Source organism: Zootoca vivipara, chromosome 1, assembly GCF_963506605.1.
Source record: "Zootoca vivipara chromosome 1, rZooViv1.1, whole genome shotgun sequence".
NCBI classification, from domain to species: Eukaryota; Metazoa; Chordata; class Lepidosauria; order Squamata; family Lacertidae; genus Zootoca; species Zootoca vivipara.
The window spans coordinates 79485202-79511923 of record NC_083276.1 but is presented as its reverse complement, the minus strand read 5'-3'; the positions used below and the strand labels follow the sequence as shown (position 1 = coordinate 79511923).

General features: G+C 44.3%; 1 long non-coding RNA gene across 2 annotated transcripts; it reads left to right on the top strand.

The window, feature by feature from the left end:
• The first annotated feature begins 80 nt into the window (after nucleotides 1–80).
• LOC118089054 (uncharacterized) lies at nucleotides 81–24336 on the top strand. 2 transcript variants are annotated; one of them, XR_004693079.2, is made up of 3 exons: nucleotides 81–483; nucleotides 6553–6628; nucleotides 23006–24336. It is a non-coding gene; the product is annotated as an uncharacterized LOC118089054 (long non-coding RNA). The 2 variants fall into 2 exon arrangements; XR_009557901.1 differs by lacking the exon at nucleotides 23006–24336 and having other exon boundaries at nucleotides 6553–7457.
• The last annotated feature ends 2386 nt before the right edge of the window (nucleotides 24337–26722 follow it).

Sequence of the window (26722 nt, the reverse complement as noted above, 5' to 3'; positions counted from 1 at the left end):
CACACACCCATGCCACATACACATACACATACACACACACCCCATCAGCGTCCCTCCCTGGCAGTTCTATCCACAAACCTGTAGGCAGGGGAATCCTTCTTCCGAGTGCACTTAGAATTCTCCCTGCAACTGGGAACCTTTTGTGACCAGGGCTTACAGGATTAGTAGGACAGCAGGCAGGGCAGCTAGCAGTTGATGGAGCCAGAGTCAACGGCAGACAGAGGCAGCTCATTTCATACCTATCCCCCTCTGGGCCAAGTTCTACAAAGGGAACCTGGAGACTGAGTAGGAGGAAGGTGACCGCAAGTGCCACCTTCTGGACCGGTTGGAAGGCAGATAGAGGATGGCTGAAAACAGACTGAGGCTGGCGGGGCAATACCTCATTGCCCCCAATGGAGCAGATTCCACTGGTGGGAAGGACCCTAAGTGTTCCCAACACTTGATGAGGATGTAGCTGGTGGGGATGTGGGCACTGGAAGTGAGGTTAGTGTGCGCTGTTCAGTTCCTCTCTCCACATGAACATAAGAATAGCCTGCTGGATCAGGCCAATGGCTCATCTAATTCACTATCCTAATTCACTATCTAATTCACTATCTTAAGGCAGCCCTGTTTAGGGAAGCTTTTAATGTTTGATGTATTTCTGGGAATATGGATGACAGCAAAAAATATCAATTTATTTAATGACAACTATGAACCAGTGTGGAAGGAGATAAAGAAGGACTTAGAAATTTGGAATAGAATGAAGTTGTCGTTCCTTGGAAGAATAGCAGCAATTAAGATGAATGTATTACCCAAAATGTTATTCTTATTTCAAACGATTCCTATAATAAAGGCAATAGGACAATTCAGAGAATGGCAAAAAGCTTTGCAGCTTCGTCTGGCAGGGGGGAAAACCAAGAATAAAATATAAAATCTTAGTGGATAGAAAAGAAAGAGGTGGATTCTCCATGCCGGACCTGAGGATATATTATGAGGCGTCCTGTCTCTGTTGGTTAAGAGAATGGATAACATTGGGAAATACAGACTTATTAGATTTGGAAGGATACGACAACAGATTTGGTTGGCATGCATATCTTTGGTATGATAAAAAAAGAGTTCATAAAGGTTTTACAAATCATGTGATAAGGAGGTCTTTATATGAGGTGTGGGAAATAAATAAACCGCTGTTAGAAACCAAAACCCCATGGTGGATTTCACCAGTGGAGGTGTTGATGGTTAAAAAGATAAATATGGAGGGGAGGAGGGCCACTTACGAGGAGATACTGAGGAAATCAGAAAAGGGATGGAAGCTGAAACCTTATGATGAAATTAAAGAATTTCTGACTGGATGCTTGCAATATCACCAAGTAAATGATGTGTTTATAAATGATAAGATAATAGGTTTTGAAGACAAAAGGTCAAAATTTCAAATAGAATTGTTGGAAGGCAGGACAAAATTGTTGTCAAAAATGTATGATTTGTTGTTAGAATGGTATACGAAAGATGAACTGACAAAAGATGTGATGATAAAATGGGCAAAAGATTTTGGGTATAATATTGAATATGATGCGTGGTTGAAATTGTGGAATCAAACATTGAAATTTACTGCATGTACTGCCCTGAAAGAGAATATCTTGAAGATGATGTACAGATGGTATTTAACACCAGTAAAATTAGCCAAGATGTATAGGATGAGTAGTAAAACATGCTGGAAATGTAAAGAGAAGGATGGTGATGTGGTGGACATGCGAAAAAAATTAAAAGATTTTGGGAAATGATATATAATGAACTGAAAAAGATTTTTAAATATACCTTTCCCAAAAAAACGGAGGCTTTTTTATTGGGACATATAGGACAAGAGATTGTAAAAGAAGATCAAGTATCATTTATGTATGCGACAACCGCGGCTAGGACTTTGTTAGCCCCAAAATGGAAAACTCAGGAGTTACCGACGATCGAAGAGTGGTAGACAAAAATGATAGACTATGCGGAATTAGCAAGACTGACTAGCAGGATCCGAAACCAGGGAGAGGCAAGGTTCCAAAAAGACTGGAGTAAATTCATGGACTATATGGAGAGGAACTGTAGAAGTTTAAAGACACTTGCAGGACTGAAATAAATCCTACGAAATGACTTTAAGTAGAAGGAGTAAAGGAACTGTGAGACAAGAGTTGATAAGAAAACCAGATGAGGGGAGGGAGGGAAGTCAAAGCTCGGCAGAGCATTGGGAATTTGAGATAGATGAATAGATGTTAAAAAGAGAAAATTTGTGTGTGTGGTGTTTGCTGTGGAATGTTTTGTTTTGTTTAATGTGTTTAATGTCTTTATTTGAAAAATCTATTAAATTGCTTAAAAAATAATAATGTTTGATGGATTTCTGTATTTTAATATTTTGTTGGAAGCCGCCCAGAGTTGCTGGGGGAACCCGGCCAGATGGGCGGGGTATAAATAATAAATATATTATTATTATTATTATTATTATTATTATTATTATTATTATTATTATCCTCTTCTCACTGTGGCCAACCAGTGTTCTCCATGTGTTCTCAAGCAAACACCTGGCTAGGGGGTCCGGTGGATGCTGATATTTAGGTGACTGTCTCAAAGCAGTGATGCCCTGCGGATGCTGACATTCAAAAATACACCATTGGTATTGTCAAAATTCACATTTGAATGCTGACAGGCACTATAGCACATATGCATTGCACATCAGAGTTAATAGCTGGATAGCATCACATTTGAATATCTTGTGTTTACTTTGGCAAATATAAAAAATAGCGAAAACTGAAATGGTCAAGACCTTAGGCTATAACACTTTCTTAGGTGGAGAAATTATCACATCTGATGCTTCTCTGTGAGCCACATTGTTACCAACTCTTCTTGTGTGTTTATGCTACGACATATTTCAACTCCTACCCCTTCTGCACCATCAGTAAAAACAACAACAATTTTGACAATTTTTGCCTGAAAGTTTTTACCCAGTTAATGAGAAAGGGCACAGTCAAATTAATGCTGCTAGACTGTTCTTGCCCTGTTACTTATCCTTGTTATCTAACCACAGTACATGAGCCTCTGTCAGCTCCCACTTAGTTCTCAGGGACGTTATGCAAAAAGGTATGTTGCAATTACTAGGTTTGTGAGCAGCACTTTTCTCAGCACAATTGTGTCTGTGTTACCCATCTGTGCAGCTCCAGGCGTAACAAACCTCTTGCAATCGTTTTGCCTTTCTTACCATTTCTTTACCATCTTGGGTGCAACAGCCGGTTCAAGAATATAATAAGCTCTGTGTGCTCCATACAAATTGTTTGTTGGGAAAAGTTGCTGAACAGAAACATTAGCATGTTCAAGCATGAAAAACATACTAGAAAACATCGAGCAACAGCACAACTCACCACACTAATCTCTTGTGAGTAGGCTAGTGGTTTATTATCCTTGTGTCTATGGAGAGGGGCAGGACAGTCTCAAGCAGGTCGCGCGCCCTGGTGCTGAGGGGCGGAGATCGCTCCGGCACCCCCGCCCTCGCAGGACACAGCATGGCTTCCGCGCGGCTTTACCGCGCAGCGCCCTACCTGCCGGCCCGGTGCCCTGGCACCCTGCGCCACCAGGACTCTACCTAGAACCGGCCCTGGAGAGGGGGCCAGTGAATTAAGGTGTTTGATGCTGCCTGCAAAGCAGGAGCCAGGGCAGCAGGAGGAGGAAGGGACAGGGCAGCCCGAGACAGAGGGAGGTGCATGGGATGTGGCGGAGGAGAAAGAGACTGAGCCAGGGCCAGTAGATTCCCTGCCATGATCTCCCACACTGCTTTAGGAGGGAAAAGCAGCAATGGCTTCTGTGTAAGTGGCGCCTCAGGTTGAGCACATGCCCCATCAGATGAGGATTCATAAGCTGCTGCTGGTGTGTGTGTGTGTGTGGGGGGGTCCCCCTGTTGCTTCAACTGTTCCACAAGGCAGAAATCTGAGGACAGCTGCCTAGATGCTAGAAGATTGTGCGTCCCTGGAGTGCTGTGGGAGCTGCTGTAAGTGCTTCTTTGTCAATAAAGACTGTCAACATGAGCTTTCCTTGTCTGGGGGCAGGACAAATCCACTTCTGCACCTGCGACGGAGGTGGTGTTGTGGGCAGGCCCTGACCAAACTCTCGCGATGGGGGCTGAGAGCTCAGCCCCCTCGTGATGGGTTGTTCCCGCCTCTGTCAGCCCCAAGCCGACCAATTAGGACGGCCGGGGGGCGGGGCTTGTCCCCTTTTAAACAGCCCGGAGGCGGGAACTCGGCCTCTTTGCCCCCCGCTTGCCAGCGCATTCGGTTCACCCGCCCACCCACCCGTTAGGTTAAGCTGACGCTGCTATGGACTTCGGTTGGTCGCCTGCCCAGCAAATGGAGAAATATTCCGTTAAAGGTTTCCGGGGGCAGAGCTTGGTCCGGAGCCTGGAGAGGTCAGGGCTGTAAGGCACGCCCCAACAGCGGCCACATGAGGGGTTCCGGTAGATGTACATCACTGGGCTTCTTACTGGTTGTTAATTTCTCCCAGACTCCAACACATGGGTTGGTGTCAGATATAGTCGGTTAGGTTCCAATGCCTAAGCCAATACCGCTCAACATCCGTAACCAATAAAGTTGTGGCCTTATTCGCCCACTTAAAATCTATCATCTGTGTCTTGTGTCTTATTCTCACGGGAGGGAGGGACATTGCCACACAAGACACGTGAGGCTAAAAAGTGTGTCCATCCAAAAGTGATGTAATTCCACTGGGCATCCAATGTTCTGATCATATCTGAAATGTTTTGCCAGAGAGAGCAGAATTCAGCTCCAACAGAGGTTCCACCATTGGAAATGAATTCTGCAATCCATTCTGCACGTGTTGGGTAGGGGAGGGCTCCTGACAGATCCAGATTCTTGCAGCCTTGGCTTGAATCTGACACTTTTAAAATTCAAGCTAGGGTTGCAAAAGAAGAATCTACCCCCATCGTCTCCACCCCCATCGTTCAGCCCGGACACTGAGATCCAGCACCGAGGGCCTGCTGGCTTTAAAGGTCAGCACCAAGACTTTGAATTGTGCTCGGAAACGTACTGAGAGCTGCCAGAATTCATTTAAAAATAACAAGCATTTTAATGGCAAACTTTTGAAACACTGGCAACCTGGTCTTGCAGGCAGGTTGCCCAATACGGGTCTAAAATATCTAAATACTTTTGATGGAGTAGGAAAAAAACCAATAATGAGAAAGGAACAAAATTAAAACGGTAGTATCCTGCCTTTCCTCACAAAATTTTCAAGTGTTAAAACCAATGCAATATAACAATTATCTACAAACCGAAAGCTTTCTTTAAAAGGAAGGTTTTTACTAGGGATGTTCACCAACCACAAGTTTTGGCTTGATGGTGATTCAGCGTCTTGGAAAATAGCCTGATTCAGGACTGGGCTGCTTTGCCTTTGTTCCAAATCCAAGTGGTGTGTGTGGGTGTATGTGGGTGTGTGCGCGCACGTGCGTGTGTGCATGTGTGCGTGCGTGTGCTGGGTACCTGAAAAAAGAATTTAAGGAACTATCTATAACTTTAAAAATCAACAACATTTTTGGGGGAGTAGAATTAGAATCCTACTAAATCTCAAAAGATAGCTACAGTGGTTTCCCAGCAATTGCAGCTTTTTCAATTTGGGGTGACTGAAAAAGGATACATTTAGTCTTCGCTATTGTTTTGTGAGCAATTTGTTTGCAAATAGACAGAAAGGAGCCATTGGCGCAGCAAAGGAGGAGGGCAGAGGGGGGCAGCCCCCCCATCAAGTAAAACAATAGAAATACTTAACTAACTGACCAATCATGTAGGTGCTCCCCCCCCCCACAACAAAAGTCCTGTCCTCCCTAACAAAAGTCCTGCCTGTCCCCAACAAAAACCCTGGCTATGCCCATGAGAACATGCCTACGTAAAGAACATGCCAAATTTCAGGAGGATTGATGCAAGAATTTTGCCCTAGGCATTCTGCTCTATTTGTCACCAAAAGTCAGAGGGGGAGCTAAAGCTCAAAGCTGATTTGGCAGGTGTCAATGTGTGGGCAGATGGTAGAGGCAAAAGGGCAAACATCCAGCATCTTCCAAGCAAGCACCACTCGTAGAACACAGAATGCATTCATTCAACATCCCTTGCCCAAGGCACTCCGATAGGATTCCTGGTAATACCTTTCTCAATTTTGGCTTTTCTCAGCTTCTTGTTTTTCCAGACTTTAAATTTGGTTCTCCACACTTCCATACCAGTTTGTAATTTTTTTTAAGTCCTCATGAAAATTCAAAATTATTTCAAAACATCTTTCCCTCATATAATGTATTTTTGTAATTTTTCACCAATATGTGATTTCATGCACACTTTATCCTAGTATATGCATTTGGTCGACAGCACACTCCAAAATTCTGTCCTTTGAAAATAACAATAAGTTAACAATGGTACCTTTCAACAAATTGTCTCACCGGAGCATTGCATTGCAGAATATGGAGAACTGTGAATTTTGAAGGATGACTTTCAAAGGATGAAATGTGCTGTCAGCAATACACTCACGATGCATAACTCTGTTCCTCTTTTACAACTGCAGGTGTGGCAGTAGATGTGCTGGATCATTAACTGGCAATGGACTGGATGAGAGCCAGTTTGACTGAAGCTTCCTTCAGGTAAGAGTGATGTGCTAATAATGGGTGGTTCGCTAGACTGGATGGGTGAGGCTTGGCCTGCTCTGGGTAGGGTTACTCTCCCTGTGAAGGAGCAGATACCTGGCTTGGGTTACTTCTGGATCCATTATTGTCACTTGAGGCACAGGTGGCTTCAGTGGCATACAGTAGCTTCTACAAGCTTTGGGTGGTGACCCAGCCATGCCTGCATCTAGACATCTGCTGACCGTGCTCTTGTAGCCTCTAGTTTAGATTACTGCAACGTGTTATACATGAAGCTGCCTTTTCACAAATTGCAGCTGGTGCAGAATTAAGCTGTGAGACAGCAGACTGAGGCAAGACAGTCTGAACATATAACACCAGTCTTAGTGCTACCACACTGTCAACCAATCATGCTATGGGCTCAATTGAAAGGGCTGGGTTTGACTGATAAAGCCTTGTGTGGCTAAAGACCCTAATTTCACAAGGACTGCCTCTCTCCACATGAACCAAGACATAACTTGTGTTCATAATCCGAGGCTCTTTTCCATGTGCCTACTCCCAGGGACACATGGAGGAGGATGGTACGAGATGACGAAATGTGGGTGGTTCTCTGCCTAAGCAATGCTCTCCCCAAGTCAACACTCCTAGAATTATCGATGGCTGTTCTTAGGTGCCAGGCAAAAATATTTATACCCTTAATTTGGAGGGCTATTAGGTACATCTGTGACTCCTCTTGTGCTCATCCTTTCACTGGTGTAGATTGGAACTACCTTTTTATGAATATTATGTGCATTTTAGGTTATTATTTTTGCTCTTATATTTGGTGAAAATGTGCTTTTACAGTTGTTTTGAGGCTGTTTATGTAAAAAAGGGTTGAAACTGTGAGGATAATTATGTGATGTGGTGGTGCTGATAGAATCCAACTGTCCCTCATCCCTAGCTGCAGGTAGGGTTGCCAGACTCAATAGTGGACAGGACTTCTGTGCCTTTAATTGCCCTGTTCTCTTTAGAGTCTTTAGAGTCATTGGAACAATGCCTTGTCGTGGCAAAGGGGCTTGAATAACTCAGAGAAGCTATGAGCTATGCCATGCAGGGCCACCCAAGATGGACAGGTCATAGTGGAGAGTTTTGACCAAACGTGATCCACCTGGAGAAGGAACTGGCAAGCCACTCCAGTATCCCTGCCAAGAAAACTCCATGGACAAAGACAACAGGCATATAAAAGTTATGACACTGGAAGATGAGCCCCTCAGGTCGGACGGCGTCCAACATGCTACTGAGGAAGAGCGGAGGACAAGTACAAGTAGATGCAGAGCTGATGAAGCGGCTGGGCCAAAGCCGAAAGGTCGCTCAGTTGCGGATATACCTGGAAGCGAAAGGAAAGCCCGATGCTGTAAAGAAAAATATTGCATAGGAACCTGGAATGTAAGAACCATGGATGGAGGTGAGCTGGATGTGGTCAAAAATGAGATGGCAAGAATAAATATTGACATCCTGGGCATCAGTGAACTAAAATGGAAGGGAATGGGCGAATTCAGTTTGGATGACTATCATATCTACTACTGTGGGCAAGAATCCCGTAGAAGAAATGGAGTGGCCCTCATAGTCAACAAAAGAGTGGCAAAAGCTGTACTGGGATGATATCTCAAAAATGACAGAATGATCTCAATACAAATCCAAGGCAGACCTTTTAACATCACAGTAATCCAAGTTTATGCACCAACTACCGGTGCTGAAGAAACTGAAATTGACCAATTCTATGAAGACTTACAACACCTTCTAGAAATGACACCAAAGAAGGATGTTCTTCTCATTACAGGGGGTTGGAATGCTAAAGTAGGGAATCAAGAGATAAAAGGAACAACTGGCAAGTTTGGCCATGGGGTTCAAAATGAAGCAGGGCAAAGGCTAATAGAGTTCTGTCAAGAGAACAAGCTGGTCATCACAAACACTCTTCTCCAACAACACAAGAGACAACTCTACACATGGATATCACCAAATGGGCAGCATTGAAATCAGATTGATTATATTCTCTGCAGCCAAAGTTGGAGAAGCTCTATACAGTCAGCAAAAACAAGACCTGGAGCTGACTGTAACTCAGATCATCAGCTTCTTATAGCAAAAGTCCAGCTTAAACTGAAGAAAGTAGGAAAAACCACTGGGCCAGTAAGATACAATCTAAATCAAATCCCTTATGAATACACAGTGGAAGTGAGGAACAGGTTTAAGGATTTAGATTTGGTGGACAGAGTGCCTGAAGAACTATGGATGGAGGCTCGTAACATTATACAGGAGGCAGCAACGAAAACCATCCCAAGGAAAAGGAAATGCAAGAAAGCAAAATGGCTGTCCAACGAGGCCTTACAAATAGTGGGAGAGAGTTCCGGTTTCCGCCGGCAGGAATGGCGGACCTGTTTTCCATCCCTCTGACCTTCGTAAGGAATTTGGCGGTTGCTAGGGGAGTAAATGGCAACCCCCTACCCTCTCCGGGGGTTACGGAGAGGGGCCGCTGGCCCGCGATGCCCCCAGACCCACTCCGACTGTTTATGGAGTGGGGGGAGCTTGGGCTGAAAAGCACTTACGAGGGCCAGGACTCCCGGACGCTAATCTGCATGGCGGGGATTTCCATGGTTAAAGAAGATAATTAGGCTTAAATCTATGGACATACTTCAGAAGGAGGGGAAGAAGCGCTGTTTACTGCTGAGAAATCTATGCTGCTGAGGGAGAGGAGTTAAAGGCTGTATATCATCTGGAAGAAGGATTGATGGGGACGGAGCGATAAGGGAATGGAGTTTTATTTTTCTTCATATGAGTTACTTCGTACCTTCCCAGACGCGATGTCCTGGCTTGTTTGGAGTGAAAGAGAAGCAAAAGACTGTGTGAGTTGAACTTTATAAACTGTTGTTACTGAGCATATTTTTTAAAGATGTGGAGTTGCCGATGAGAAAAGCCCCCCCCCCCCTAGTCGGACGGAAGGAGTCCTGGACGCGTTCGGAGGATTTATGAGCTGTGACGCACTTTGAATTGGAGCAGCGACCTGAAGCTAAGTTCAGCTATAGGGCAAGGAGATCCATTAATTTACCAAGAGTTTATGGTTTGATGTTTGGGTCTTCTGTCTGGAAAAGCTGTAAATTTCATAAAGATCGTTAATCTTCATGGCTATGAGAGAAAACGAAAGTGATTTGAGCTTTTTAAGATGGCGCTGCTTCGACGCAACAGGGAGCTACAGACTAAGAAGATTTATGGGGAGGCTGGACTGATTGGCCCACACAGGAGAAAGAACATTTGTGAAACCTCGTTTGATATTTATCTCAGCAGCTGGGAAACCATCGGTTGAAAGTGGAAAACATCTATGTGACTGTAAGGGGAAGATCTGGATTATTATGAACTTGGAGGACGATTTGAACTTTAGAAAAAAGACGGCAGTGGACGGTTGCGAGGAATCCCCAATTTCTTGAAGCATGGGAACCCAAATAAAAAATTCTTTAGACGATTTGGCATAACATTCGGTTTGATTGATATATATATGTGTATAATTTGAAATAATGAATGTGATATAATTGGTTTTAATTGGAAAATTAATAAAATATATTTTAAAAAAAATACAAATAGTGGGAGAGAGGAGGCAAGCAAAATGCAAGGGAGATAGGGAAAGATACAGGAAACTGAATGCAGATTTCCAAAAAATAGCAAGGAGAGACAAGAGGGCCTTCTTAAACGAGCAATGCAAAGAAATAGCGGAAAACAATAGAATGGGGAAAACCAGAGATCTGTTCAAGAAAATTGGAGATATGAAAGGAACATTTTGTACAAAGATTACCATAATAAAGGACAAAAGTGGTAAGGACCTAACAGAAGCAGAAGACATCAAGAAGAGGTGGCAAGAATACACAGAGGAATTATACCAGAAAGATATGGAGGTGTCGTACACCCCAGGTAGTGTGGTTGCTGACCTTGAGCCAGACATCTTGGAGAGTGAAGTCAAATGGGCCTTAGAAAGCACTGCTAATAACAAGGCCAGTGGAAGTGATGATATTCCAGCTGAACTATTTAAAATTTTAAAAGATGATGCTGTTAAGGTGCTACACCCAAGATGCCAGCAAGTTTGGAAAACTCAGCAATGGCCAGAGGATTGGAGAAGATCAGTCTACATCCCAATCCCAAAGAAGGGCAGTGCCAAAGAATGCTCCAACTACCGCACAATTGCACTCATTTCACACGCTTGCAAGGTTATGCTTAAAATTCTACAAGGCAGGCTTAGGCAGTATGTGGACCGAGAACTCCCAGAAGTGCAAGCTGGATTTCGAAGGGGCAGAGGAACCAGAGACCAAATAGCAAACATGCACTGGATTATGGAGAAAGCTAGAGAGTTCCAGAAAAACGTCTACTTCTGCTTCATTGACTATGCAAAAGCCTTTGACTGTGTCGACCACAGCAAACTATGGCAAGTTCTTAAAGAAATGGGAGTGCCTGATCACCTCATCTGTCTCCTGAGAAATCTCTATGTGGGACAAGAAGCTACAGTTAGAACTGGATATGGAACAACTGATTGGTTCAAAATTGGGAAAGGAGTACGACAAGGTTGTATATTGTCTCCCTGCTTATTTAACTTATATGCAGAATTCATCATGTGAAAGGCTGGACTAGATGAATACCAAGCCAGAATTAAGATTGCCGGAAGAAATATCAACAACCTCAGATGTGCAGATGACACAACCTTGATGGCAGAAAGTGAGGAGGAATTAAAGAACCTTTTAATGAGGGTGAAAGAGGAGAGCGCAAAATGTGGTCTGAAGCTCAACATCAAAAAAACCAAGATCATGGCCACTGGTCCTATCACCTCCTGGTAAATAGAAGGGGAAGAAATGGAGGCAGTGAGAAAGTTTACTTTCTTGGGCTCCTTGATCACTGCAGATGGTGACAGCAGTCACAAAATTAAAAGACGCCTGCTTCTTGGGAGAAAAGCAATGACAAACCTAGACAGCATCTTAAAAAGCAGAGACATCACCTTGCCAACAAAGGTCCGTCTAGTTAAAGCTATGGTTTTCCCAGTAGTGATGTATGGAAGTGGGACCATAAAGAAGGCTGATCGCCGAAGAATTGGTGCTTTTGAATTCTGGTGCTGGAGGAGACTCTTGAGAGTCCCATGGACTGCAAGAAGATCAAACCTATCCATTCTTCAGGAAATCAGCCCTGAGTGCTCACTGGAAGGACAGTTCGTGAAGCTGAGGCTCCAATACTTTGGCCACCTCATGAGAAGAGAAGACTCCCTGGAAAAGACCCTGATGTTGGGAAAGATGGAGGGCACAAGGAGAAGGGGACGACAGAGGACGAGATGGTTGGACTGTGTTCTCGAAGCTACCAACATGAGTTTGACCAAACTGCGGGAGGCAGTGCAAGACAGGAGTGCCTGGCGTGCATGGGGTCACGAAGAGTCGGACACGACTAAACGACTAAACAACAACTTTAGAGTCTGGAAATCTTAAAGAGAAACCAGGAGACCCTTTGCTTGGAAATTAAACAAAGGGTCTGCTGGTTTCTCTTTAAGGTTTCCAGACTCAAAGGAGAGCAGGGCAATTAAAGGCACAGAAGTCCTGTCCTCTATTGAGTCTGGCAACCCTAGCTGCAGGGCTGGCCAACTCATGAGGCAAAGTGAGGCAACTGCGTCAAGGGCAGCATTTCTGGTCTCCAAGGAATGCATTGCCTGCTGCCACTCCCACAGTGGCAACCGCAGCTGTGGTGAGCTCCTTAGAGGCCACATCGACCCCTCCCATGCTGCCTCTACATTGGGCTCTTGGCCAATAGGAGACACTGCTGGTCTCCTCCCACACTTGTTCCCAGTGTAGATCTTTATCCCCCGCCCCTTGTTCCTGATGTAGATCTTCACTCACCCCCTGGGGGTGGGGGAAAGTACCATTTTGTGGGTCACCTCAGCTGCCAAAATGTATTGGGCTGGTTCCACTTAACTGTCAGTTACAAAAGAGCCTTGCCTCCCAAGGTGTTTTCTTTATATGCCAAGCTTAAGGAGAAACGTTTCCATTCTTGCAGATACAGTACACTGTCTGCAGGCCTTTCATTTTTTCATTTTCATTTTTTTAATTTGTTTTTCCAAATATAGATTCATAACAAAACCATATACAGAGATTTCTCTGAATCCCATGACTCCCCCCCCCCCATCCCCTCAGTGGGTCCTAATCTCAACGTTTTCAACAGCATATTGTACCGTAATCTATGTTTTATATCTATCCATATTATCCACCGTGTTTGTTACACCGCAAGTGTTCTAATAATCCTGCTAATGTTTTCATCTGCTTACAGTGGTCTCCTAAATAAATTATAAATTTTCCCATTTGTCTGCAGGCCTTTTAAATCTCTACACCTAGGGTTGCCATACGTCTGGAATTTCCTGGACAATAGCTGCTAATCGGCCGTCAGAAACAGTTTCCTGGAAAATCCGGATGTTTGGCAACCCATGTCGGCAGTGTCATTTTTGTCCTTAAATAGCTCAAACCCTCCCCCCCCCAAAAAAGAGAGAGATTTTGCAACAAACAAACAAACAAACAAACAAGCAAGCAAATAAATAAATAAATAAATATAAGCTCAACAACTCTTCCAAAAAAGCTTTTCTGTCCAGATTTTCACTTTTTGAAATATGGCAACCCTACTAAATCACACTGAATTGCTTCAGAAGCCATGGTTTGGTTCTTATCATTGGAAGAAGAGTCTGCTGGATCAGGCCTATGGCCCATATAGTCCAACATCATATTCTCACAGTGGCCAAACAGATGCCTGTGGGAAACCAGGAAGGAGGACTTGAACAAAAGAGCATCTCCTCCAGCAACTGATACTCAGAACTGCTTCCAGCTGTGGAGGCAGAGCATAGCCATAATGGCTAGTAGCCCTTGATAGTCTTTGCCTTCATGAGAGGTAAAGGGAGAGGGAGAACAACTTTTCTCTGTTGATTTCCTCCATGCCATGCTTAATTTTATAAACTATCACGTCACCTCTTACTCATCACCTTTCCTCTCCCCTCCTAAGGGAGCCACTCACTCACAATACCTCAGTCTTGCCAGGATTCAACCTCAGCTTCTCTCCCCCCCCCCCCTTTTCCCTTCCATCTCACTACTACATCCAAGCACCAGTCCAGGGAATGGTTCTGATGTTATGCAAAAATAAAGCTGTGAGCCATCAGCATACAGGTGGTATCTTGACCCAGAACACCTAATGACTGCTCCCACTTGCTTCATATAGATATTAAATAGCATTGGGGATTTAGATAGTGCCCTGTGGATGCTATCTCCCTCTCTGTGTACACAGCTGTGGCATAATCACGAGGGAGGCTATAGCAGGGAGTTTTGCAGGCTCAGGTCGGACGTCAAAAGTGAAAGACTTCAGCCAAGAGATAGAAGCAAAACAGCGGCCAGTAGGAGTGATCTTTATTGTTGCAACAAGACTTGCAACTACCACAAAGATAGCCAAGAGCAATGGTTACATCAGTTCTTAAACGTTTCCCAAAGTTTCCCATAATGCATCATCAAGACATCATAGATATGTCACAGAAAAGGTGTGGTGTCAGGCAGAAATCTAAGATCCAGGTATGCTTCTGTCAATCACACTTATTGCATCACAATTCTATTTACAATTCCTTGGCCCCTGGGTCAAGTTAAATATGCCCCTTTGTCTTATTAGGGTTTCATTCCACTATGGGGTGGGTAGGCATTGTGATTGAGAAGGTTTTCACTTGTCATGACTCCTTGGGAAGGTCCTGCGGGATTGACTGCACACCTCGGGGATTATGGCAGACTGGAATGGGCTCACTAACCCCTCCCCTTATATCTCACTTCCCTGGGTCCTAAATGCCATTGGAACTGTGAAGATTGATACAATGAGTGATTTCTCCTTCTGCAAACTGAGCTGAGCTCCCCTTTGCAGATATGTGGCTGTTTTTCTCTTGACACTAGGGGCCGCTGTTGCGCGGCTGTCAGGGATCTGGAGTTTCTGATTGGACAGGCACTTTATGAATGGAGTTTTGAACCTAAATGATTGAGGTTTGATGGAAGCCCTTATCAATGGGGGAAAGGCGGGGGAAACGGAAAGGATAGTTTGGTAATGTGCAGCAAAGACCCTTTGCCTTTGCCTCATGGTGGGGAAGGCTCATGGGGGGGGGGGGAAGAGGTTTCTCAGCCTCTCCCATCCAATTTCCTGAAACAAGGCAATATGTACTCTCCCAATGCTAGTCTCTCAAGTGGTTCTCAGAGGCAGGACTGGAACTACAGTGGTACCTCAGGTTACAAACACTTCGGGTTACAAACTCCGCTAACCCGGAAGTAGTACCTCGGGTTGAGAACTTTGCCCCAGGATGAGAACGGAAATTGCGCGGCAGCAGCAGGAGGCCCCATTAGCGAAAGCGCACCTCAAGTTAAGAACGGTTTCAGGTTAAGAACTGTACTGTAACAGAGTGTCCCCAATTACAATTCCTCAGAGCCGGTTCAAGAGTGTACCATGGCTGAAAAGTGGAAACATAGCTGGATGGTATTGTGCTACAGTTAGAAAATGGGGGGGGGGGCAGCAGGGGACAAAGAAGGGAGAGTGGTGGATAGGTGGTGAAAGGGTGGGAATAGAGTGAGGAGTAACAATGGGTTATTTTCTGATTGATTAAGATGGTCCGAAACTGGAACGTTTTATGGAACTGGTTGATGCATCTGGGAGATCCGGAGTCCAGGGGAAGGGGGGGTAGAATTAGATAAAAGTGGTTAAAGGTTATTTTGATAGAATAAATAATATTTGAATGTATGGAAAAATTTTGGGGTATAAATTGTGAGGCTAAAGGAAGAATTAGTGATGGATGGGAAAATAAATTTAGAATCAGATTAATGAATTATAGGTTGAGGATAGTTGATGTTTTTTTCCCTTTGCCTAGATTAGAATTGGTTGTGAGATAATGGAAAAAATGTGTTAGAATGATTTAAGATGATAAATGAAAATTGCTTAATTTAGATTTAAAAATGGACTCAGTGGGGGGGGGGAATCGAGGAAGTCTATAATGTCAAGTTAATGTAAGAATTGATATGTTTCCCCCCCCTCTTTTTCTCTTTTGTTTATGTCATATTGTCATTTTTTTCTTTTTGCTCTTTGTTTTCTATTTTTGTGAATTTTTGTATTTTGAAATGTTTGAAAATCAATAAATATTATTTGGGAAAAAAGAGAGTGTACCATGGTCTATGCCATGGGATCAAAACCCAACGAGAGATCAAGAAGCAGGAGCGTGGCCACACTGCTGCAGTTCTGCCTTCTGCCACCAAAGCCAACTCAGTCCCATGGCCAGGCCTGAACCCAGATTGAAATGAACCCAGAATGGATTGAGTCTCTCCATTCAGAGAACTGCCCATCTATTCCTACTCTCAGCTTGCCACTACTGAACTGATTCTTGGTCCACAAGAGGACCTGCCCTCTTCTTCTATGACTGCAATGCTTACTCAGGAATCTTTGGTGAGGTACCTTGCTGGAAGCTTTTTGAAAGTCCAAGTGCCCCTTGTGATGGGTGGGTGGGTGGGTGGCAGAGTTTCTAGGGTTGCAGTGAAATTATCTTGTTCCTACTGTATTGCTACATTAGCATTTGTTTCGCCATCTGTTCTCATAAGGTTGACTAGAAGCGTGGCTAAGCTTTGCTGAGATCTCCCCGGCTTAGCAGAGCCATTGATTCTTATCCTGCCCAAGGTAAATGAACCAGTTATGAAAGCAGAGATGCTGCACATCAATTACCAAATTAAATTAAGATTCAATCACCAGGAGCTGACAAGGAAATAAATATTTAGGCTCATTCATACCCAGCCCTTGTAGCCTGGTGCTAAATCTAAATCCTTAAGCCATAATTACACTCTGTGGTGACTCAGGCCCAAACAAGGGCACGTAAAGCATTGGTGCAACTTCAGCTGCTGTAGATCCACACAGAGGCAAGAAGAAAATTTAATTTAATTCCACTCCAAAATTAGAAAGTTAATCACTACTCCTTTAAAAAAAATATTTAAAAAAATCACATTTTTGGAGGTGCCCAGCATAAAAGCCCCCAGACCTATTTCCCTGTTGTTGTGATGAATTTTATGTACTCTGGATTGTCTAATATTCTTAGGAATTTCACCCACTGTGGTCAAAAGAAAAATTTGTTAAAATTTGATCCAATTTTTAAAATTCTATATTTTTATAGAAAAGCAGCAAATTTATATTCAAAAAGTTCTATGGCAGTCAAAAGCACCATAAAGCAGAAAGATGGCAAATGAAAAAGAAACTAAAACTCTTAAAAGCCCTTAGGTACATTGCATTAAGTACTGTAGCAGTATTAGCGTGTTGCTCATCTTTATATTGGTTGTGTGGCAATGTCCCTCCTTCCCCGGGAAATAAAGACACGAGACACAAGAATTAAGTTATAAGTGGGTGGTTAAGGCCACAACTTTTATTGATTATGGATGATGAGCGGGATTGGCTTAGGCGTTGGAACCTATCAAACTATATCCGACTCCAACCCGTGTGTTGGAGTCCCTAGCTAACAGGACCAGTGGTCAGGGATGATGGGAATTGTAGTCTCAAATCATCTGGAGGGATGAGATTGCCTATGCCTGTTTTAAACCAATCAAGTGAAACTCTTAAAGCCTGTGCTTTTTCCCTCTTTTCTCTTGGGTGGTGGTGGTATAAAGGAAACAAAAGGTAACAGGGCATTAACAAGCTTACTTAAAGAAAGCAAACATGGATAGAAAGGCTTATGGAGTCCATGGGCGGCATCCAACTCAACAGTCCTGCCAGTGCAAGGATGCTGCACAACTTCCCTGCCCTCTCCTCTCCCACTGTGATCCCCGGACCAGGGATGCTTCTTCATGCTGTGCTTTGTCCAATATATATTTTAGCATAGGAAAATAGGAAGCTGCCTTAGTCCATCCAGCTCAGTATGGTCCATGAATCTAAACTGGCCCATTGGTCCATCTACCTCAGTATTGCCTACACTGACTGGCAGCGTCTCTCCAGGTTGCCAAGCAGGGGACACTCCTAGCCCTACTCTGAATCTGAACTCAAGTCATTCTTCGTCAAAGTGTGTGCTTCACCCCTGAGCTACAGTTCTTCCTTCTGATCTTGTATCCCTTTTAGTCCTCTTCCTTTTAAACCAGGCATAGGCAAACTCGGCCCTCCAGATGTTTTGGGACTACAACTCCCACCATCCCTAGCTAACATCAGTATGCGGATGACACCCAACTCTATCTCTCTTTTAAATCAGAACCAGTGAAGGCAGTGAATGTCCTGTGTGAGTGTCTGGAGGCGGTTGGAGGATTGAGGTTGAATCCTGACAAGACAGAAGTACTGTTTGGGGGGGGGACAGGGGGCGGGTGGGTGTGGGGGACTCCATGGTCCTGAATGGGATAACTGTGCCCTTGAAGGACCAGGTGCGCAGCCTGGGAGTCATTTTGGACTCCCAGCTGTCCATGGAGGCACAGGTTAATTCTGTGTCCAGGGCGGCTGTCTACCATCTGGTACGCAGGCTGAAACCCTACCTGCCCGCAGACTGTCTCACCAGAGTGACGCATGCTCTAGCTATCTCCCGCTTGGATTACTGCAATGCGCTCTACGTGGGGCTACCTTTGAAGGTGACCCGGAAACTGCAATTAATCCAGAATGTGGCAGCTAGACTGGTGACTGGGAGAAGCTGCCGAGACCACATAACACCGGTCCTAAGAGACCTACATTGGCTCCCAGTACATTTCCGAGCACAAGTCAAAGTGTTGGTGCTGACCTTTAAAGCCCTAAACGGCCTCGGTCCTATATACCTGAAGGAGCGTCTCCACCCCCATTGTTCAGCCCGGACACTGAGATCCAGCGCTGAGGGCCTTCTGGCAGTTCCCTCACTGCGAGAAGCAAAGCTACAGGGAACTGGGCAGAGGGCCTTCTCGGTAGTGGCGCCCGCCCTGTGGAACGCCCTTCCATCGGAGGTCAAGGAGATAAACAACTACCTGACATTTAGAAAACACCTAAAGGCAGCCCTGTTTAGGGAAGTTTTTAATCTGTGATATTTTAATGTATTTTGGTATTTGTTGGAAGCTGCCCAGAGTGGCAGGGGAAACCCAGCCAGATGGGCGGGGTATAAATAAAAATAACAATAACAATAACAACAACAAGAACAACAATAATAATAACAACAGGACCAGTGGTCAGGGATGATGGGAATTGTAGTCTCAAATCATCTGGAGGGATGAGATTGCCTATGCCTGTTTTAAGCCAATGAAGTGAAACGCTTGAATCATTGTTCTTACGAGAAGCATTTCATTCCTTGCTTTGATCATTTACTGCACCTTCTGCACCTGCTTCAGCTCGTTTGAGACCTTGCCTAATGCACCTAATTGAATTTTCTCTCTTCCCAGTGATGCTACCTACCCTATCATGTAGGGTAAACTGTTTTAATGTTGTATTTTAATATGTTGTGACTTGCCCTGGGACCTTAGGGTATAGGATGTGTAATTAATCAAATTAATAGTAATAATGATTTCCAGCTGGTAACAAACATACTTATTTTGTATTGGTTTAGAAGGACTTGCTAAGTTCCTATCAGATTCAGTAGCTAAACAACTGAATGACAAATATCAAGATTACTACTTGAACTCAGAGATCTGTTTCTACACCAGTGTGAATGCTCAGGAGATGGACTTGGAGGTACTGTTTTCCATCCTTGACCTGCAGATCCAAGGCTATTGATAGTGGATGTGTATGCTGATAACACACTTGCTACCTTCAAAGAAAATGATCTCATAGAAAGGGAATTGCAGTCTGGAAAAGGCGATTTGAGGGGAAGGAATAGGAAGGAACAGTCTCCTCTTTTCCAGGGTAAACATACCCAGCTCCTTCAACTTTTCTCATAAGACTTGGTTTCTAGACCCTTGATCATCTTGGTTGCCCTCCTCTGCACCCTTTCCAGTTTATCAATATCCTTCTTAAATTGTGGTGCCCAGAACTGGACAAAGTATTCCAGGCACAATAGAGGGGTACTTTACTTCCCTTGTCCTGGACACTATACAGCCTAGAATAGCATTAGCTCTTTTTGCTGCTGCATCACATTGTTGTCTCATGTTGAGCTTGTGGTCTACTAAGACCCCTAAATCCTTGTCACATGTATTACTGGCAAATCACGCACCCCCCCATCTTATACTGGTGTAGCTGGTTATTCCTGCTTACGTGCAGAACCTTACATTTGTCCCTATTGAAATCCATTTTGTTAGTTTGGGCCCAGTTCTCCAATTTGTTAAGGTCATCTTGAATCCTGGTTCTGTCTTTTGTGGTATTAGCTACCCCTCCCAGTTGGGTCTCATCTGAAAAATTGATGATCATCCCCTGAATACCTTCATCCAAGTCAACGAGCCCACGACTGAACCATGCGGCACCCCACTTGTCACTTTTTTCCAGGACGACAAGTAACCATTAATGAACACTCTTTGGGTTGGGTCAGTCAACCAGCTACAAATGCACCTAACACAGGCATCCCCAAACTGCGACCCTCCAGATGTTTTGGCCTACAACTCCCATGATCCCTAGCTAACAGGACCAGTGGTCGGGGAAGATGGGAATTGTAGTCCAAAACATCTGGAGGGCCGAAGTTTGGGGATGCCTGACCTAACAGTTACCTAATCCAGCCCACATTTTATCAGTTTCTCTGCAAGAATATCATGGGGGGACTTTATCAATAGCCTTACTGAAATCCAGATGCCCATTTGCTCCTCTGGTCCAGAATCAGTAAATAGATTGCTAGCAGGGTCGGAGTTTGGGGCCTCTAACCTGGGAATATTTCTTCCAATCCCTTCATTTGGGCCAATATAGTGAATCTACCCTTCTTGTCTATTCTTCTTGTCTATTGGAGCATGCTGGTTTGTTTACTACCCTCATCAAGAGGTTTGTGCCAACTTGGTGTTATGTTCCTGTTCATATTTTTTTCAACTTAAAAGTTGACAGACAACCTTTATTACCAATAAATAATATGTAATGTACTTTGCAATGTTCCTGACATATATTTCAGCTTCCTGCTGCTGCTCCCAGCCAGGAGGACTCCCCTGCTCAGCGCCTGAAGGCCCCAGTCCTGCCACTCCCCACCTGGCCTAGGGCAGGGCCTGATGGGCTCTATAAAGGACTGCTTTCATGTGGAAATTGTTTTCCATTTGGTTGTGTATTTTTTTGATGTGGTTTACGTTTTGTTTTTGACTTTTGTAATTGTGCTAATGCTGTATTGTTTTAATATTCAATTGGGAGCCGCCCAGAGTGGCTGGGGAGACTCAGCCAGATGGGCCGGGTACAAATAAAAAAATATTATTATTAAATTATTATTCCTGGATTTTCCCCCCTCCTCTGGCCTTCAGATATGAAAGGCAGAGTGATTTAACACCTGTTTAGATTTGTCAGTCATCCATGTGACGAAATGAAAATTATGCCGTTTGCAATAAACTTTTGCATAAAATAGTTAATTTGCATTTAATTTAATTTGCATTTGATTTTAATGGTTCAAAGAAGGTCAGGCAAAATGGTCGGCCCTCATGTATGTTCACTTCATCAAATCTGGCCCTCTTTGAAAAACGTTTGACACCCCTGATCTAAGCAGAGGCCCCTGGCACTAATTCACATACAACTTGCATACCGGTAGACTTTGTTGTTGTTGTTGTTGTTGTTGTTGTTGTTGTTGTTGTTGTTGTTGTTTGTATACTGCCCTTCTCTATCCACAGGTCTCAGGGTGGTTCACAGCATAAAAGCATAATATAAAAGCACAAAATAAATAACAAAAAGAAAAACAAGAAACACCCAATAATCCCCCCTCCCCATGTACAGATGCCTTCAGGGGGCGGGGGAGATTGTGGATATGTGGGTAAGCAGGGTTTCACCAGCACTGTGGTGCTCTCAGTCACCATGTGAGTAAAGAGAAAACATTTTCCAAAGTTTTAAAAAAAAGAGGAGGGGAAAAGGCAGGAGATCTGGGGCCTAGTGCAAAAGATCCAGTGCTTGTTCCCTGTGGGTAAACTGTAGCAATGTCCATGGTGGTAGCCTCTCCATCCCACCTGTTCCTCCTGGGTCCTCTGGCCATGACCTCCTTTTGACCCCCATATCTAGGGGGTTCCCTAGATTCCCTCAGGTGTGGAGGAGGACACAGTAGGCCTACTATTGCCAGTATTCAGCCGCCAGTCCAGTAGGCTTCCAAAATTGGGCGTATGTGGGCTGAGGATCTTGTCCTTTGCTTTAGGCAGCAAAACATCTTCAGCCATCTCTGCTTTCTGATGGAATAGTGAAGAAATGATGCTGAATTTCCTAAGTTGTGTGCCCCAAAGCAAGGTCAGTTTTATTGCTGGATTTATTCTAGGGCTGTGTACACAACACATACGGTAGTTAAAGCACATCTAAAGCACAAGATGCCCCCCCCCCCAATAATCCTGGGAACTGTCATTTGCCAAGTCATCTGGGAACTGTAGCTCTGAGAGGAGGAAACTACAATTCCCAGGATTCTTTTGGGGAAGTCATGTTCTTTAAATGAATGGTGTGTACAGAGCCTATGTTTAAAACCAAGGTTGCCTTCAGTGAATCTTGCTCCCAAATCCCTTTTCTGTTTGAAAGAGCCTAGGGCTTATTCTTCAACCTTGCTGTGGTTTGATGAAGTGGGCAAAAAGGAACAATACTGCCCCTTGTGCACCTTGGGTCTTGTCAAAGGTAATCTCAGACATTTTAATGAGCTCTATTTAAGGAAGAACAAGTAAGGTAACCCAAGGAAAGGATGTGTGAACAGTGTATTAGAGAGGTGCAGTCTGAGCGCCCAAAAGGCTCTTCTCCCTCTATCATTATACAGTATTTAATAGCAGGCAGGAACTCTTGAGGAGAGGCACCAATTATACAAAGTGTCTTGGGGCTTGCTGCTACAAGCCAGGATCAAATGTTTCCGAGTCAGTTTTATTGTAGCTCGATGCACTGATGAGTTTGCTCTTGGCAAATTCTTAATTTGGGAACTGTTTAATCCACCTTCTATTGAGAAAGGGTTACAAGTTTAATATGCAAAGTCCCTGCCTGAACTGATGCAGGTCCTGGTATATGATAGACATGAAGAACCATGTTGTTGTTGTTGTTGTTGTTTATTTGATTTATATGCTACCCTTTATCCTAAGATCCCAGAGTGATGTACAACCTTTTTTTAAAAAAAATATTTTTATTACAGTAGTTTTCAATTTTAAAAAATCCAATATATGCCACATTGTATCAATACCAGATTACCCCACACATTTCTCATTAGCATTTAAAAATAATCAAAAAGAACACATTTTTACCCCCACCCCAATCCCCAGACTTCCCTCCACCTCCTATTCTGGTTGTTTAAATAAAGCAAATCATTTTACATTCCAGATCCCTTTACCCAATTTTCCGATTACTAAACAGATGTTAGGCTATCCCTGTCGAGAAAGGGGCGTAGCTGAGCCACCAGACGAAGCTGACAGAAGATACTCTGCGGCACCAAGGCCACCAGGACCTCAAGCAACAGTAATGGATCCAGGAGCACCCCCAAGTTACGGAATGTAACCCCCTCAAGAGCAGGCAGTCTCCCATTCATCTAGGCTGGGGAGCCACCCACTAACAGTGGACAAAATTACATTAGGTTGTTGTTGTTGTTTTGTTTTAAAGCATTTTAAATGTGTTATAACACCGTGACAGCAGATGGCATTGTAGAATACGGTCCTTCAGCAATGTGATTTCCCATTATGAGCTTTACAGCACATTTCCCTGAAACTTTGTTTTTTTTTAATGTGTATGGATCCAGCCTGTGTCTCAGTCTTATCTGGATTGAGCATCTGCTTATTGGCTCTCATCAAGCACATCCACCACCCACCACACCTGTAGATGTAAAGGAGAAATAGAGCCATGTGTCATCAGCATATTGCTGACAACACATTCTGGAACTCCTGATCTTTGTCAATGACAGATTCCCCACTTCTGCACCCTGACGCTTTGCATTCCTAAATTGGTATGAATTTATATGGCTCGTGGTTTGGAAGGAAAGTGGTTGAGGTGGGTCTTCTGTATTTGGAAGCTATTGAGGGTCACTCTTGGGTCTGATTAGAATCTGTTGTAGATTAGCTTTTGTTAAATGTTTGCTGCTACCGACAAACACCGGAAACTCAGATTTCCTCAAGTGTGCCTCACCTCGGTCTGTCCTCAGTGCAGTCGGGTCCCTTTTATCCAAGATGCATAGCGATGAAGCTCAGGCAGCTTCCAGGAAAACAGCATGTCACTGGGAACCAGAGCCTCTTTGTAACTTGTTCATCATACCTCCAATTAGTCTGAGTGTTCCTTGTGAAAAATGAGCTTGCACAAGAGATCCTGTACAGTCTATGTAATTACATACTTTCAAACAATAAGGGACAGATTTCTAAGAAGTGACAAGACAATGCCTTTCTATGGCAAATTTTTCTTGTGGGTTTAGCTCCTTGTAACTTTTAGGGAAAGAAATGCACAGTGGTACCTTGGGTTACGAACTTAATTCATTCTGGAGGTCCATTCTTAACTCAAAACCATTCTTAACCTGAGGTGCACTTTCGCTAATGGGGCCTCCTGCTGCCGCCACGCCGCCACCACACAATTTCCGTTCTCATCCTGGGGCAAAGTTCTCAACCCAAGGTACTACTTCCGGGTTAGCGGAGTTTGTAACCCAAAGCGTTTGTAACCCGAAGTGTTTGTAACCTGAGGTACCACCGTATACATACAGAGAGGTATGCAGAGATGTGCTAGAAAATGTACATAACTCTCTGCTTGGGTTTTACTAAAAGTTAAGCAAACAAATAAAACAAGCCTTGATGATCATGGCTTCTTATTGCTCTATCTATATAGCACTGGGGGGGGGGGGAATATAAGACACAGTTAACCCAAAGTTCAGCACTTCACAGAGCAACCCTATGCATATCTACTCAGAAGTAAGCCCTGCTGAGTTTAGTGGGATTTACAAATGCTAAGGTTCAAGAGTTAAATGTTCATGATGTATACAACACATTTAACTCTCAAACTTTTAAAGCATGGGTAGGCAAAGTAAGGCCCGGGGGCCAGATCCAGCCTAATCACCTTCTAAATCCAGCCCGCGGACAGTCAGTGTTTTTTTACATAAGTAGAATGTGGTCCTTTTATTTAAAATGCATCTCTGGGTTATTTGTGGGGCATAGGAATTTGTTCATTTTTTTTTCAAAATATAGTCCGGCCCCCCACAAGGTCTGAGGTACAGTGGAGTGGCCCCCTGCTGAAAAAGTTTGCTGACCCCAGCTTTAAAGGAAACTGAAACCTAACCTACTTCTGGAGTTTCTTAGCAGTTAGGAAGCACATAGCAATGTTAAAATCCAGTCATGTCATGTTTTCAAACGTGCTTTGGGAGATTTTCAGCGTTTAACACTTTTCATAACAACTACTGAAGTTATTCTGAAGTATCTGGCTCTCATCTTTAGTTTAAAAGTTACTTCTACAACTTTCCCTCTCAACTTCCAGCCCTTTTGTGGGATTACCACAAAAGTATCCTGGGAATGAAGATATTCCAAAGGAGAGCTACCAGTCTGTGTACTGAAGGGTGATGAAATAGTTCAGAGGGCATTACGCAAATTGAGGTTGTTTCCAAACAACCTGCGAGCTGTACTGTGGTGTGTGGATTTATTTTTGCTTTAATGTTTTCATGTAATTTTGGATTACTTGCAAATGGCAAAGAGCACAACAGATACATATGATAATCTCTTTATACAAATTTTATTGGAGGAAAAATTGTTGTCACACTGCGGTTCCTGCAGGTAGGTGACCATACCAACTGCAGCATGATTTATTTATTTATCATTTATTATTGTTTTTGTATTAAATGTATATACCTCCCTTCTCCACCTGCCTCACTGCTACAGTTAAATAAGGCCTTCGACCACCACCAGTTGGAGCAGGCCCAAAAAATTCTTGAAAGCGATCCGGAACCTGCTGATGCCTACCACGGGGATGTTGTTTCCCTGGTAGTCTCTCAGGTGTATACGGTGTGGGCCGAGTTGCCTCTTGGACAGCTTGGGCACGAGTCTTTTGATGGTGCTCCAGGACACGATGGACATGGCAGACCCGGTGTCGATCTCCATGTCACACGGAGCTCCTTCGATGAGCACGGTGACGTGTAGCTTGCTTCGCGCCGGTGAGTCGGTTTGGCCAATCCTGGTTCCAGATGGGTTGCGGCAGTTGGTGAGGGCAAAACAGCTCCCCTTGGTGGACCGGGGGGAAGACTTGGACTTACAAGACAGTGAATGGGGGTTGTCAGATGGAGCTGATCAGTAGACCTTAGTGATGTGGCCCCTTCTGGAGCATCGCCGACAGATGGCATCTCCGAATCGACACTTGACACGGGGATGGTTGCCTCCACAACCGGCACACTCTGGTTGGTCCTTGGACCTCTGTTTGAACTTCCCGCGCTCCCGCATTGTCTGATGTACGTCATCGTCTTTGCTGGAAGATGCATCGTCATTGCTGGCCTCCTCGTGGTGCACTGGAATTGGCTTCCTAGCAGGATGCGGGCTACCGGCCTTGCGGATCTCCTGGGTGGAGAGTTCAGCAGCTTCTGAGGCCGCGGCCTCCTCAATAGCCTTTTGCAGTGTGAGGTCTGGCTTGGCGAGGAGACGCCGTTGCAGACGGTTGTCCCGGACCCCACAGACTATTCGATCCATCAGGGCATCTTCTAAGTCTCGGAACTCACAGTGCAGTGCGGCCTTTTGGAGGATGGCGATGTAGCTGTTGGTTGACTCTCCCTCTGCCTGGTCCCAGTGGTAGAACGCATGGCAGGCAGCAATTTTAGATGGCTTCAGAGTGTAGTGGTTGCGAAGCTTCTCTTGAAGTGTGTCCCATGGCGTTGCCTGGACTGCTAGAGGTCATAGCTGCCAAGTACCCCGTTTTCCCCGGGAAACCCCCGTTTTTACTTACCTTTTCCCGACGGCCCCCCGTATCACTTCGTCTCCCGTTTTTCTCCATTATTTTCTCCTGCCGGTGGCCATTTTTTCCTGATTTGCCCTTCTATGGGCACCAAAAATGGCCGTCGCCGGCTTTGAAAGTCACGTTTACGCATGTCCG